Consider the following 12,522-nt stretch of genomic DNA (forward strand, 5'->3'; position numbering starts at 1 on the left):
TGAGCAGCGGGGGAGGGGGGCGGGGTTTCTATAAGGGTCGGCCAGACTCATTTATGAGGAAACAGTGCCTGACATATACAGCAAAGCCAGAATACAAGCCAACAGTCTGCAGTGTGCTACGATACGGGCGCTTGAACTCACTGCTTACTATCGGGTACTATCAGAAGCGACCACATTTCCTATGACAATTAAGTCGGCTTGCTCTTATTTCCTGTTTATCTGGGTTACTGTTACACATCCATGATGTGGTGAGGGGGAGGACTGAGACAGTGAGAGGGAACAATGAAGCGCAACAGAGAAGGCAGAGCGAGAGTCTTCACATTATTCATGCCATCCGTTCACATATTTATGACTAGGGGGCTTTTTTAAATAATCAAAATTACAGCAAGTAGTAACTGTCACACTAAAGAGAGGGAAAACATTAGCTGATAAGCTACATATTGAACAGCACAGTTCTTCTGCACATAGTTTTCAACACCCACTCGGTTGGCCTGCTATCAGCTGTCCTTGAGTTGTCCTTTTACAATGAAAAATGCAGACTTATTATATCACTTCAAATGTCTTCTCTCGGCAGCTACAGGGCCTTCATGTCTCTCCTACCGTGTAATGTAACCGAGAGTTCTGTAAATATTTTGCCAGGGGAATGATAAAAGAGCACCCGGGAGAAAAGGTCAATTTCTCTCCCTTTAATTCACACCGTGCCATTACCTAGTCTCTGTAGCTATTTCTGAGTTTTCACACTGTTTGTGCAAATGAAGCAGCTTACCTTGACATCTCAAGGGAACCGTCTTCACTGTTTTGAATTACAAAGCTCTTTTTTCCCCCATCTCGCCTGTGAGCGCTTAGGCTTCTTTTCTGATCTTCACTATGGGCCTGTTCGACCAGCATCCAATTAGCCCACTGAATAGGAGCCAGTCACACATGGAGAAGAGTATTGTGCTCAGGCAACGTACTGTATGTTCTACGCTTTACATTGTTGTGAAGGAATTTGTCCTGGTTGGTTGCAACTGCTTATACTAAAGTTGCTGGGGTACATGAAGGACACATCCCTCTGATGTAGCGTCACTGTGGACGAGTTCCATAGAAATCCATCCAGTCTCTCACGACAGTTTTCGCATGGTACACCATTTTGTTTGACTTTTTTTTTTTTTTACTGTCGTTCAATGACGTGCCTGCCAACTACCTTCAGAGAGGACGCTGACAAGACAATAGGCAATTACTCGAACACAGTTGAGACATTAGTCTGTAATGTTCCCCACAAATCACTCCACGCGGAGGAAATAAGCGGAGAGCAAGCGCAGATGTGATACACCACCGTGCCGTGCCACGCCGTCTCTCTGCTGTTTGAGAAAATCCATAATTTGTTTATGGACTTCATCATGAGTCTGTTTACACCACAGGGCTTGGCATCGCAATCGCAAGGATCGCACAGGTATACAACCCTCAGGGAGGTAAACATAAAGCTGTGCTTATTTGACCAAGATGAAAAGCAGCCTCTGCTTTTGAATCCCTCCCTCAGTTGCTCAAGTGTGTGGAGGTATGGAATTAACATGTCTTCGGGCTACCTCTGACATTGACTACCCCATTCAGTGGGGACGCATTATAGCGGCAGGAAGAAAGTTCCTTTAGGCAAGTCATTTAATAGGACACTTGATTGTTGAAACCATTACCAGTTGAAGTCTAGTCTAGAGAAGCTTGGAAACTCTCTGGTGGCTCTATGCAGTCGATTGCAATTACCAGAGTGACCTCGCGCCTTAACAATGTGAGATTCCCCGAGATTTATGTGTATACTTAAGAAAGTGGGTGGAAAGTTCTGCCTGAGTGAGCAGTGATAAGAATCTCAGTCAGCTCCACACTTGTCAACATATATCCAGTCACCCTTGATCTGCAAGACATAAATCACTCACACGCACACAGTGTCTGACAATGGGCGTTTCAGAAGATATTTAGATGGTCCATTTTTAAAGTCACTACATGCCTGTAGATATAGGCAACCAGACATGACATGCAGCATTACAAGCAGGTCAAACTGGTGTTTTAACCTTCTCAAAAAATAAATATAAGAAAAACAAATAGTTGAGTTCATTCATAAAAATACCAAAGTGGAAAGGGATGGTCGTTTTTGGCTGCAGCACATGCTAGTCCATTGGCAAATGCTCATCTATTCACATCCAGATAAAGGAGAGCTGGCCAATTTTAAAATTAGTCCATGTCTGCCAAAAACAAGAGGTGAGGGGGTGGGGAGAGGTGAAGACTTTCCTGTTGTTATGGCGAAGGCAAGAATCCATGTCTTGGCTAAATCTTATTTGGTCTGTGACCACCGCTACCCCTACCACTCGGGTCTTAAAGGTTGCAAGTGAGAGGCTCTTCCTCTCGACACCAGAAGGCCACACCGGGCTGCCAGCAACATGCTGGGATGCGAGCAATGAAGCTGGTCTGCCCTCTATGCGTCATCGCCTGGTCATTAAACCCGAGACCAAACACAGTTCCGCAGCTTGCACAGTCATTTAGGACAAGTGCTGCCCCAAGCCAAATATGTCATGCGATCCAATTACGCCAGAGTGTGTGCAGGATAACATCTGAGGACTGGGGGGGGCTCCACTCGTGCTGACAGACACCTACCATCTCGGCACATTAACTGGCCCTCTTTCATTTTTAATTGCAGTTACCTGGCTGCCATAAAGTACAAAGACCCCATGAGTGAGGGGAGCTACGGCAGGCAACGTAACCGAGACAGTAGCCATGATTTACAATGCTCTGCCTTGCCATGTTTACTTCCTCAGTACTGGATCCTCTAATGTTTACAGCTAACAGTGTCTAAAATGTTTATGTGATATCTAGGTGTTTTGAACAGAGGATGATGTCAGAATTCTGAACAATGGAATGCAGTCTTTCCAGTGCTGTTTGTCTTAGCCGCACGCTAGGCTACACAATGCTAATGATTGTTCGGTGGAATGAAAAGAAGCTGGCGCTCTGTGGCATTAAGCTGGCACTTGATTCTGTGGCAGAGTGCCACACTTCTAAAGAGAGAAGGGGGGGGAGTCTCAGGCAAACTCTGGTAGCCTACAACAAACTGGCAAGGGAAGGGAGCATGCTCGCTTGCATACTTTCCTGTCCAAAGTCACCGGTCGATAAGAGAATGGGAGGGTAGGGAGATTAATTGAACTGCGCTATCGTCGGAGGATGATTCCTATTCTTCTTGGATGCTGAGGGAGGGCTGCGGGACAAGGTGGTTTATACACTTCTCTTCCCAGTAATTGGCTGCCAGAAGTGCTCGATTCTGCTACGTTGAAGCTCCTGTTCGCTGGCTCACATAACTTTGGCCCGTGCCAGATCACAGTAGCACGCGTTCAGGCATTGGTCATTGGTATTCAGTGTCATTAGACTGCTGTCATGGGTCAGATACACAAACGCTGGCTGGTTTTCTTACTCGCTCTATCCAAGTCCTTGACTTTGGAAAAGCAAATTCGAAAATCATTTTCTCTCAACTATATTGCTTACTTATGAACTGAGATCTCACAGAGCAGCCAAAAGCCAGGTGTTTGGCTGCTCTGCTCGGCATTGTTTACTGAAGAGACCAGGAGCGAAAATAGCTCCTCAGCTTACTGAGCCTGAAATTCGGGTGTCTCCACCTTGACCTGTTCTGTCAATAACTCTCGTTGTCTGTGATCCACATAGTTGACCCCTGATGACATAGCAGTGGAGACACCACCGCTTGGAGACACCACCCGCTTTTGTTTATGGAAAACTTTTTTCTTCCACATGGGACCCTCTGCAGACAGACAGCCATCACATTTTTTTGTCTTTTAACAGTGTTTATTCTCCTGACCCCAGCGGTTTTTGGCCATTCCATTAGGATCAGCTTACAGAGACTGGGCCAAGGCCGCCAGTGGAGAGCTTGACTTTAAAGTCCAGGAGGTGAGGGATCAATTCCTGCGGCTAAAACAGACTATCAGTCAATCAGGCGACACTGTAATGCTCCTGAGAGGAGAAAAAATGTCTTTAGGGGTCAAAAACACACACCTTCATTAAATATCCTTTTGACAATGCCAAATATCCAGGTTTTGCAAGCAAAAAAAATGGAATGCAATGTTTTACATCACGGAACGGAGACTTGAGTGATATAAAGTTGCCTATATATCTTCACGTCCTTTGAGTCGACTTTGAGACACACATATATAATAGATTGTGCCAGAGTTCTCCCATTTAACATAATAATGAGGTGCAGCTGAAAGGAACAAGTGTCTCTGTGCATTAACCTTTCCATGCTTCAGCAACTTAATGGATGTTCATTATTGTGCTATAAGCTATGTCCAGTCAATCTCAATCTCCAACAGCTAACCCTCCTCCCTCTCTCTTTTTCTTTCACTCTCTCTCTCTCTCTCTCTCTCTCTCTCTATCTCTGCCTCTCTGCTTCAGTGCAACCTATTATTAAATGCTTCTTTCCCTGATTTCCATGGAAACTCCAGAGTAATGCATCATCCAATTTAGAGGAATGACGAAGGACGCTATTTCTCCTGTTTGAGATTCAAGTTTGTGCCTCTAAATGTACTTACAGCGGCAAGGGACAACAAAAGGAGAGTTGAAGTAAAGAGTTATGATGACTTCACCAACATCCTGCACCTCCTATCAGATGATGGTTAAATATTCATCTCTTAGCAGGAGACAGTGGCACAACGCTGTGGCACAAAGACTTAGGTTACAAACAGCTCTTTCACAAATGTCTTGACAAAGCACTGAGCCTGTCTCACATTCCAGTCGTAGTTCTCAATGCTAGTTCATCTCCCAGCCTGAGACATGTTTTTAATGAGTCTGAAGAATGGACTTGAGTTCAACTATGGAGATGAGAGGAATACTTACATGTATTACTTACTTATGGATAACCTATGGAGGAACAGCTGAGTGTGCAGAGTGCTAGTTAAAGACGTAAAAAGGAAGCTCTAGGCTCTATATAAGGTTTTTGAAAACCAGGACAAATTAATGTATATTTACACATACGCAAATCTGTGTGTGTGGGTGTATGGACGTGTGTATGGGTGTATTTGTGTGTGAGATGATGTGTGTAAGTAAGATTTCATACGTCTTAAATATATTCATACAGACTAAAAAAAAAAGGAAAATATAACATCATAATACCATCCTCCCCAGACTACTTTGCATATTCCCAGCCCCCCCCCATCCTTCAACTGTGGAGTGTAACCTGCAGGCTTGCCAAGGTAATTCAGGGTAATTCTGCAATGGAATACCTCTGAGTGCCTCCCCCCTCTCCACAGCAGCCTCTGAGGCCCATTGTTCCACATGTTATCTTAGGAAGCCCATAGGATAAGGGGCTGTCCATGGGTTTCCTCTCTGAATTTCACCCGTGCGTCTCATAGCTGGCGTTCAACGTTAAGCTCATTAAGAATTAAAAGGAAAACTAAATCTCCAACATATCTGGTTGCCGGAGGGACGCTGTGGAGAGGGGAGTGTGACCCCCTTCCCCTTCCCCCACCTCTTCTTCCTCCTCCTCCTTTTTCATAGCACACTTTTCCTTGACAGCTCGTTTTCTCGTTTAATCTTTACTTTTTTTTGCACACACCCCCCTTCAATGCCTCTTCAACTCTTCTCACTCTTTGAGTGGCTGTTCTCCTAAGCTGGTTAAATATTTGCCCACTTAGCTGTGTGTTTGGGCAGCAGTCAATGTTCGTTAAGTCGCTGGTCACATGAATGAAATGATTTCACTAAAGGTTAACCATGCACCTCCATCAACAGTGACAGGGCTAGTTTTGCTGCTTACTAAACATTAAATAAAACCAAAAAGAGGAAAACACATTTTAAAAGGGAAAATGAATGAATATCTAAAGCAAACTTGTTCAAAATCAGACAAAGGTATGACTAACAAAAAGTTCTCCATAGTATTTTATCAAAAGCACAGTGACAGTATGTGAGTGGGATAAAAATGACCCAGAAACTGCTCATGTCACCAAGAGATGACAGAACAGAACACATGACTGAGGACAGAATGTCAATGGGGAGGTTTCTGTTGCTGTCCACATGTCAGTTAACCTTGCAATCAACATTTGGAGGATAAAGCAGTGTGAGGTACAATACATTATAGAGGTTGGCTTGGACTCGACACACATCTATCTTGACCATTGTTTAACAAATGTTAGAGGTTTCTTCCTAATTTCAACCAAACCCATATACAAATGTTAAAGGAATCATCTAAAAACCACATAATTATATCTTTCCATTCATTTTGCCATTGACTCGGCTTGGCCTCAGCAATCGTATAGCCATCATCCCATCCCATCCCATCAATCAAGGCTTCATTGAGGTTTAATGGCACTCGGCACGATAAAGCGACGGAGGATAGGGATGACATGCTCGCCTTGCAACGCTGGCCCCCACTTACAGAAGGCATGGGGATCATGGACGTTCCATCTCTCTGCACGTAAAGACCCAGAAGCTGTTGAGCTGTCTAAAAACCTTCATCTCCTCACTCGACCACCCACCCCCCACCCCACCCTAATCCCAACTCCAGACAGGCTCACGCCAGCTCAGCAACTGCCCCTGCCCGAATTCAGCCCTGCAGCCGAAAATAAACCTGGACTCGCGTGGAATGGACCTTCCTCAAATTCATGTGTGTCAGTGGGTGAGGTAGAAAATGGAATGAACGTTCTCCAGTGTCCAAACACCAACAGAACATGAGAGCCTCACTTCAACAAAGAGCAATATCTCACTTGACATTTCCATCTTGTCGGTTTTTTTCACCCCCACTTCACCCCAGCACAACTGAGATGGACAGTTTGTGACTTCAAAAGACTGCTATCATCCGAGCAGGCCGATACACCACTGAACCTCGAAAAGAGAGAGCCCACAAATGCCTACGAGGCCCCACAAATCAGGCGAACAGGATCCATTAACATGTCTACATGCTCCCAGTGCTCCCCGCTTCACTACATTTTACACACGAGCCCCAGAAGTCCGTCTGGGAGAGGCGCTGGCTAGCGGTGACCTTTCTGGTGCTCGTTTTCCAATTAAAAAAAAGAAAGCCGCCGTTCAATTCCCACTGTTTACACTGCATGCAGAAGTGGCTCGGCACAAGCCCCAAGCTCCATCTTCTGCAGTGCCGCGGCCCCTGGCCAGATTAAATGGATAAGGCTACGAGTCTGTTTATTTGCCATAGATTTTTATTTACAGGCCACGCTTAGCCCCGGATTCAATATAGCTGGGGCTTCATGCTCGGAATCCTTATGAGCCTGGTCCCGGCAGCAGCTACTCTTCGGCTTTGGCTGCGACTGATTGGGCCCCTCACAGAAACACAAGGCTACACGGATCCGTGCCTTGATCTGCGTCTAAACATCACTAAACAACGTTCTGGCGCTATCTGCCCATTCTTTTCAGGATTTCGAGGTCCGCTGCTTAAATGTGCCATCACAAGCTTTTGTTGTATTTCATATTCAGAAAAAAAAGTCTTACCAGTTTAAAGAGATTAAACATCTACAATATTTGACCTAGGTCTGGACATTATCCTGCTGCTCCACATGTCACCAGATCCTCCACATGGCATATATTAAGCTGTGTGCTCATCTCGGCATCCTCGCACGCCATAATGCCACGGCCATTCATCCGCACTATCACTACTGTCACTGCCACATTGCGTGCGCAGGGCCAAACCAAAGTCTTCACAAAGCCACAGAGCACTGGGTGCACTGCGGAAAAAAAGTTGAACATCAGAATTCTTTTGTACTGCATGGAAACCTAAACTGGAACAAGGTATTTAATTTGAAGGACTTTTACCAAAACTAACAGCTGAGATTTTGAGGTGAGTTTAGATTTAATTGTATTGTAGATTTGACTGTACATTATTAAAACATAGAATTAAGTCAAATATTATTTTACGGTGAATTCAAACCATTATTTTTTTTATAAACGCAAAAGTCGGAATTGGGGTCACTGTACACAGCAACAAATGCAGCAGTTCAGATTTAAGACAATTCTTTTTTTTCTATTCAATTTCCTCAATTCAGTTGCAGCAGAGACACAAATTACCCCTTCACCTCCAATTGCACACAACATTCGTCATCCCACCCCACCCAAAAAAAAAAAAATCAATGCAGGATATTAAAGTCACGTGCGTCGGCAGCGTTGACCCGACCTTAATGAAAATGTACCTTTTTATATGCAGATGAGGCTCATCAGCGCGCTCGTGGGTCGGCTGGCAGCTCTGGCCGTGCAGACTGGGTGCTGCTTCCCCTGAGAACTGAGGCAGATGTCACGGGAGGCACCTGCTTGGGCTAAGTCTCCTCTCAGCTTTAGACCCACGGGGTCATCCAACCCCCTTTACCCCAAAATAAACTGCAGACACGGCCCCCGCATCCTGTGCTCTCGTGCCAAATGGGTGCTTGTTTGGTGCTGGAGGAGTGCCACAGAGAAAGAGAGAAAAAGAGAGAGGGAGAGAGAGAGATAGAAAAAGAGAGAGATGAAGATGGTAGATTGCTTTGTGGCTGGTCAATTGTAATTCGAATGCGGCGAGTGCATCTGTGTTGTACAAATTAAAGCTGCAGGGGCTTAAACGAAGACCCTGATTCCACAGTGACAAATTCTGGTGTATTTAGTGAGATGTAGTTAAGAAATCTAAGGAGCTTACTGTATCTAACAAACAGTTTATGTGGGGGGGCGGAGAGGGGGGGGGGGTTCTGGTGGTGAATGGCATTGCTTTCTGAAGACACCATGGCAAGCCATCTGTCTGGAAGTTTCCCGGCGGGCTGGAATCTGCTGGTGCTGGGGTTGAGTGACAGCTCCGTAATCCAATCCCTGCTGTTCCCGTGGCGGGGTGCGCACATCCCGTTGGTGGAGCTGGGGGAAATTACCCGGCTCATCACCTTGAGGGTCGTCTCACCCCTAGCATGACAAGGGCATGATGCTGGCAGGCCTGCTCTCCACAGTGGCTCTTTAATTGAGGGAGTGAATAAAACAGAGGGCAGAGGTTCAGCCCTTAATGAAAATCAGCAGCTTTAGGATACAGCTTTTCAGCAAAGCTTAGAGAGTAGTGGAGCTTTATTCTTTCTCTCTCTCTCTTTCTCTCTTGCCACAGATTTATCCACAATGACCTTCATCTTTTTGTACTCAGTGGAGGGGAAAGAAATGGGGTGAATTTTCGGACAAACTCAGAACTACTGGACACTCTTTATTTTTTGCTTACCAAGCACATATAGTTTAGAGATGTTTTAGCGCACAATGCTGTCTGTAAGTTCCAATTTGCGGTTTTAAATCATTCATCTCTGATTTCCCGGAATTGTTTCTTCCTTTTGTCTCTCAGCTTTTTTGCTTAGTGGTGGTGGTGGTGGTGGTGTGTGTGTGCTGCCAGATTTTTGATGCTTCCGCTGTTTATGAATTATAATTTGTGACCACAAGGCAAAGCAAGGCATAAACCATCCAATCTGCTCCACCACAAACAAAACAAAAAAACCCATTCAAATGATAAAACATCAAGCTCAGTCATTCATAAACCTCAGCTTTGATTTCTGCTTTTTGGAGGCAGAGCAACAGAGTGAGCACTGATTCAGTCAATAACTCTGAAGGATGTTGACTTTCGGTTATCCTGCATGCTAGAGGGAACATATCCCCAGCGTCTGAACACACACTGATATAGTCAGTTAAGTGAGCTACGATGGCCTCACTCAACACAATCCACCATTTCCACCGTAGAGTCGACTGTGGAAAAAAAATTCACAGTCCCAGAAGCCCGGGCAGTAAGAGGAGAAGGCACACCGTGTTCCACAGCGGAGTTTCCACAGAGCAACTGAGGCACTTCATTTGAAAGAGGCATGTCATGTTTCTCAGCTAGCGCACGCAGCAGCAGCCGGTACTCCTCGGCAATTTCTTTCACAGGAACCAACACTGTCCCAATAGGAGGAGGTCTGGAATCATGACCAAGTAATAATTATTTTAACTTCAGGTCCTGCCACGATGTTAGGAACATAGAGGGAGTGGAACTATCATGTTAGATGGAGTCATATGCATTAAGATGTTTCAGAAACTGAACATAAACTGTTGTGCCGATGGCTGAACTATGTAAATAAAAGAGCAGAAACAGGAAGATCAATGCAACAATTCTCTGCAACCTCCCTCATAATAAACCATGCAAAATCTTCTCACTCCTTGACAGCGTTTTCGGTTCGAGATTCAGGTCAGGTTTGTGTCTAGATAGCAGCCATCGCTACAATCTGGCCCAGCAGATGGCAATTTGTTGAGACAAATAAACTGCCGAGACCCCTGCCTATATGGGGAAGGGGAAGCATGACAAACAAGCCACATCAAAGTGTTATGCAATTGATGTCCCTCTTAGGGCTGATAATGACTAGACCTGGGCCTCCTGCACTCTCCCATGTTTCCTGAAGCGCTCATCTGTGATCACGCCCAGTGATGGATGGCCTTGCCCCCCCCCATCAAACAAGCTCACCTCTAGCTCTTAAAGTTGTACTATAAATCCGTTCAAGAATGCGGGAGAGACTGTCTTCATTTCCTTGGCAGTTATTCAGCCATGTTCTGTTTGTGAGTTTACTAATGCAACTAGCCATACTGACTCTGCAAGGTTATTGTTATTTTTTTTATCTGATATAAAATAACCCAAGCGGTATTAAACTATTTCTTTCCATGTGGAGTGGGTTGAGAAGAGAACTCTGTGGGGGTCTTTCAAAGTTCAGCCAACCCCGATTACACAACACACACCTACTCTTCACACTAAACGCCAGTAAAAGTCTGTATGTATATATAGGCCTCTTTCATTTTGTGCAAGAAGCAAGGCTGAGCGCACCCCGGGGCGACAGACATACTGCGCCTCTGTCTGAACGCTCTCCTCAGGGCATGAATATTTCATCCCGCTGTCTGACTCACCCCAGCTCAGAGACGGTGCCACTGATGTGGGAAACAACACAACAGGCATCCCACAGGCAAGGGTTTGAGTAAACTTCTCCATCTGATACAGTTGACAGTTTGTTTTTACTCAGCAGCTACTGGTGATTCCCCAAGATTCTCAAGTTCAATCACACCATCATCATCCTTAATTACTGTACATTGAATACTGCTACTTGTGCATTTTCTCTTTATTACTCTACAAATCGTCTGAGCAATTTGTTGTTCAATGGTCCCTTTATTCCCTCACCCATTAATTATCAGCAATTACACATGATTTATATTTTATTTTATCTTCAGGTTTGTTTCTATTTTTCTCATGCGGTCATTATCAGGCCTAGCGATCGCGTCCATCAGTTCATAGGGAGCCACACGTCAGCACTTTTTCTTCTTTTCTTTCCAAGGAGAGCGGCTGAATTCTAATAAAGCGCTATCGCGGAGCCACAGGGGGAGTTTGTTATCTGAAGGAGCCCAGCTTGTAGAGCTGCCAGGGGTTCCTTTCTCTCCGCAGCGGCAAGCACACCGCACCGGATTTGCGTCTTTGTTCGGAGGTGTCCATCCAAGACTCATAAAAAAGACTTCCATTGGGTGTATCTCTCTCTCTCTCGCTCTCTCAAGCGATCGTAAGATTTAATATTAGGTTGCCACAGGAACAAAAGACACCACAAGCTTTGTAGGTTAGGGGTTATTGCACATTAAATTGGAGGTAACCCTATGAATCCAAATCGGAAGGCACTGGTTATTATTTTAATGTGACAAACACGTTGGTAATAACTATCCTTGTCGCTTTGGGGTCGTCTCTGGGTCAGATTGACACCAGATCACCAGATCAACCTGCTTTTTTTTGTGGGGGTTGCAATCGAGACTCGAGAAATCAACCGTGACAGCTGCAATGAGTAAGGCCTGTTCCTTGGCCTCATTAAAATGAATGAGTCTCTAAAATGTGGTTATCTGTAGGCCTAGGAAGGCTAAATTGATTGCGGGTGATTAAGAAATGAAAGGTACAAATGACGAGACTGGCATGTGTGGCAGTGACGGACAGACAGAAGGGAGTTTTTCGGAACCTCAGGGGACCGCTGCAGATTTGCGACAATTCTGCTCCATGATTGCCTGAGTACAATGGGTAAAAAGGGTGGCAGCAATTCAATTTTGACCAATTTAAGGTCTTGGCTGACATGATACGGGGTGACTGTCTTTTATTCAGGCGTTGCATGGTCGGAGGGCAGCCATGTCAAATGGATTGTGCTTCCTTTGTCTGAAGACGTTTTCATCACACAGCGTCCGTCATATACCCATCTTACAATGGTGTCGGTCCCTCCAGCTCTCTCCCCTTATTTATAGCCCATGCACAGAGCCGCCACCCCGCCACACTGGGCAATCCTTCAACCGTCGTCCGAGAGACGTTAACAGGCTTATAAGGGTTTTATGGCCTCTGTCACATCATTAAGTTTTTAATCACACACCACATTCTGGCAATCAGTCATTCACGCGACCATACATTTAGTGATGTCTTCATAAGGCCAAATTATTATATAGGGTATGCATGTTCTCAAATACTGATTTATGACCCTTTGCCTGAGAGTAAATTAGAATAAATATGACTATTCCTTGCAGGTACCTTGC

The 12,522-nt window shown here is 45.1% G+C and overlaps 1 protein-coding gene across 1 annotated transcript in view; it reads right to left on the bottom strand.

The window, feature by feature from the left end:
• The window catches only part of tncb (tenascin Cb), a 69,727-nt gene extending 61,549 nt beyond the window's left edge, over window positions 1–8,178 (bottom strand). Inside the window, exon 1 of the mRNA XM_048242745.1 lies at window positions 8,157–8,178. The gene's annotated coding sequence lies outside the window, so the exon portion shown is untranslated. The remainder of the gene's footprint in view (window positions 1–8,156) is intronic.
• Between the last annotated feature and the right edge of the window lie 4,344 nt (window positions 8,179–12,522).

The sequence above is a fragment of the Alosa alosa genome, chromosome 5, assembly GCF_017589495.1.
Source record: "Alosa alosa isolate M-15738 ecotype Scorff River chromosome 5, AALO_Geno_1.1, whole genome shotgun sequence".
Taxonomy (NCBI): Eukaryota; Metazoa; Chordata; class Actinopteri; order Clupeiformes; family Clupeidae; genus Alosa; species Alosa alosa.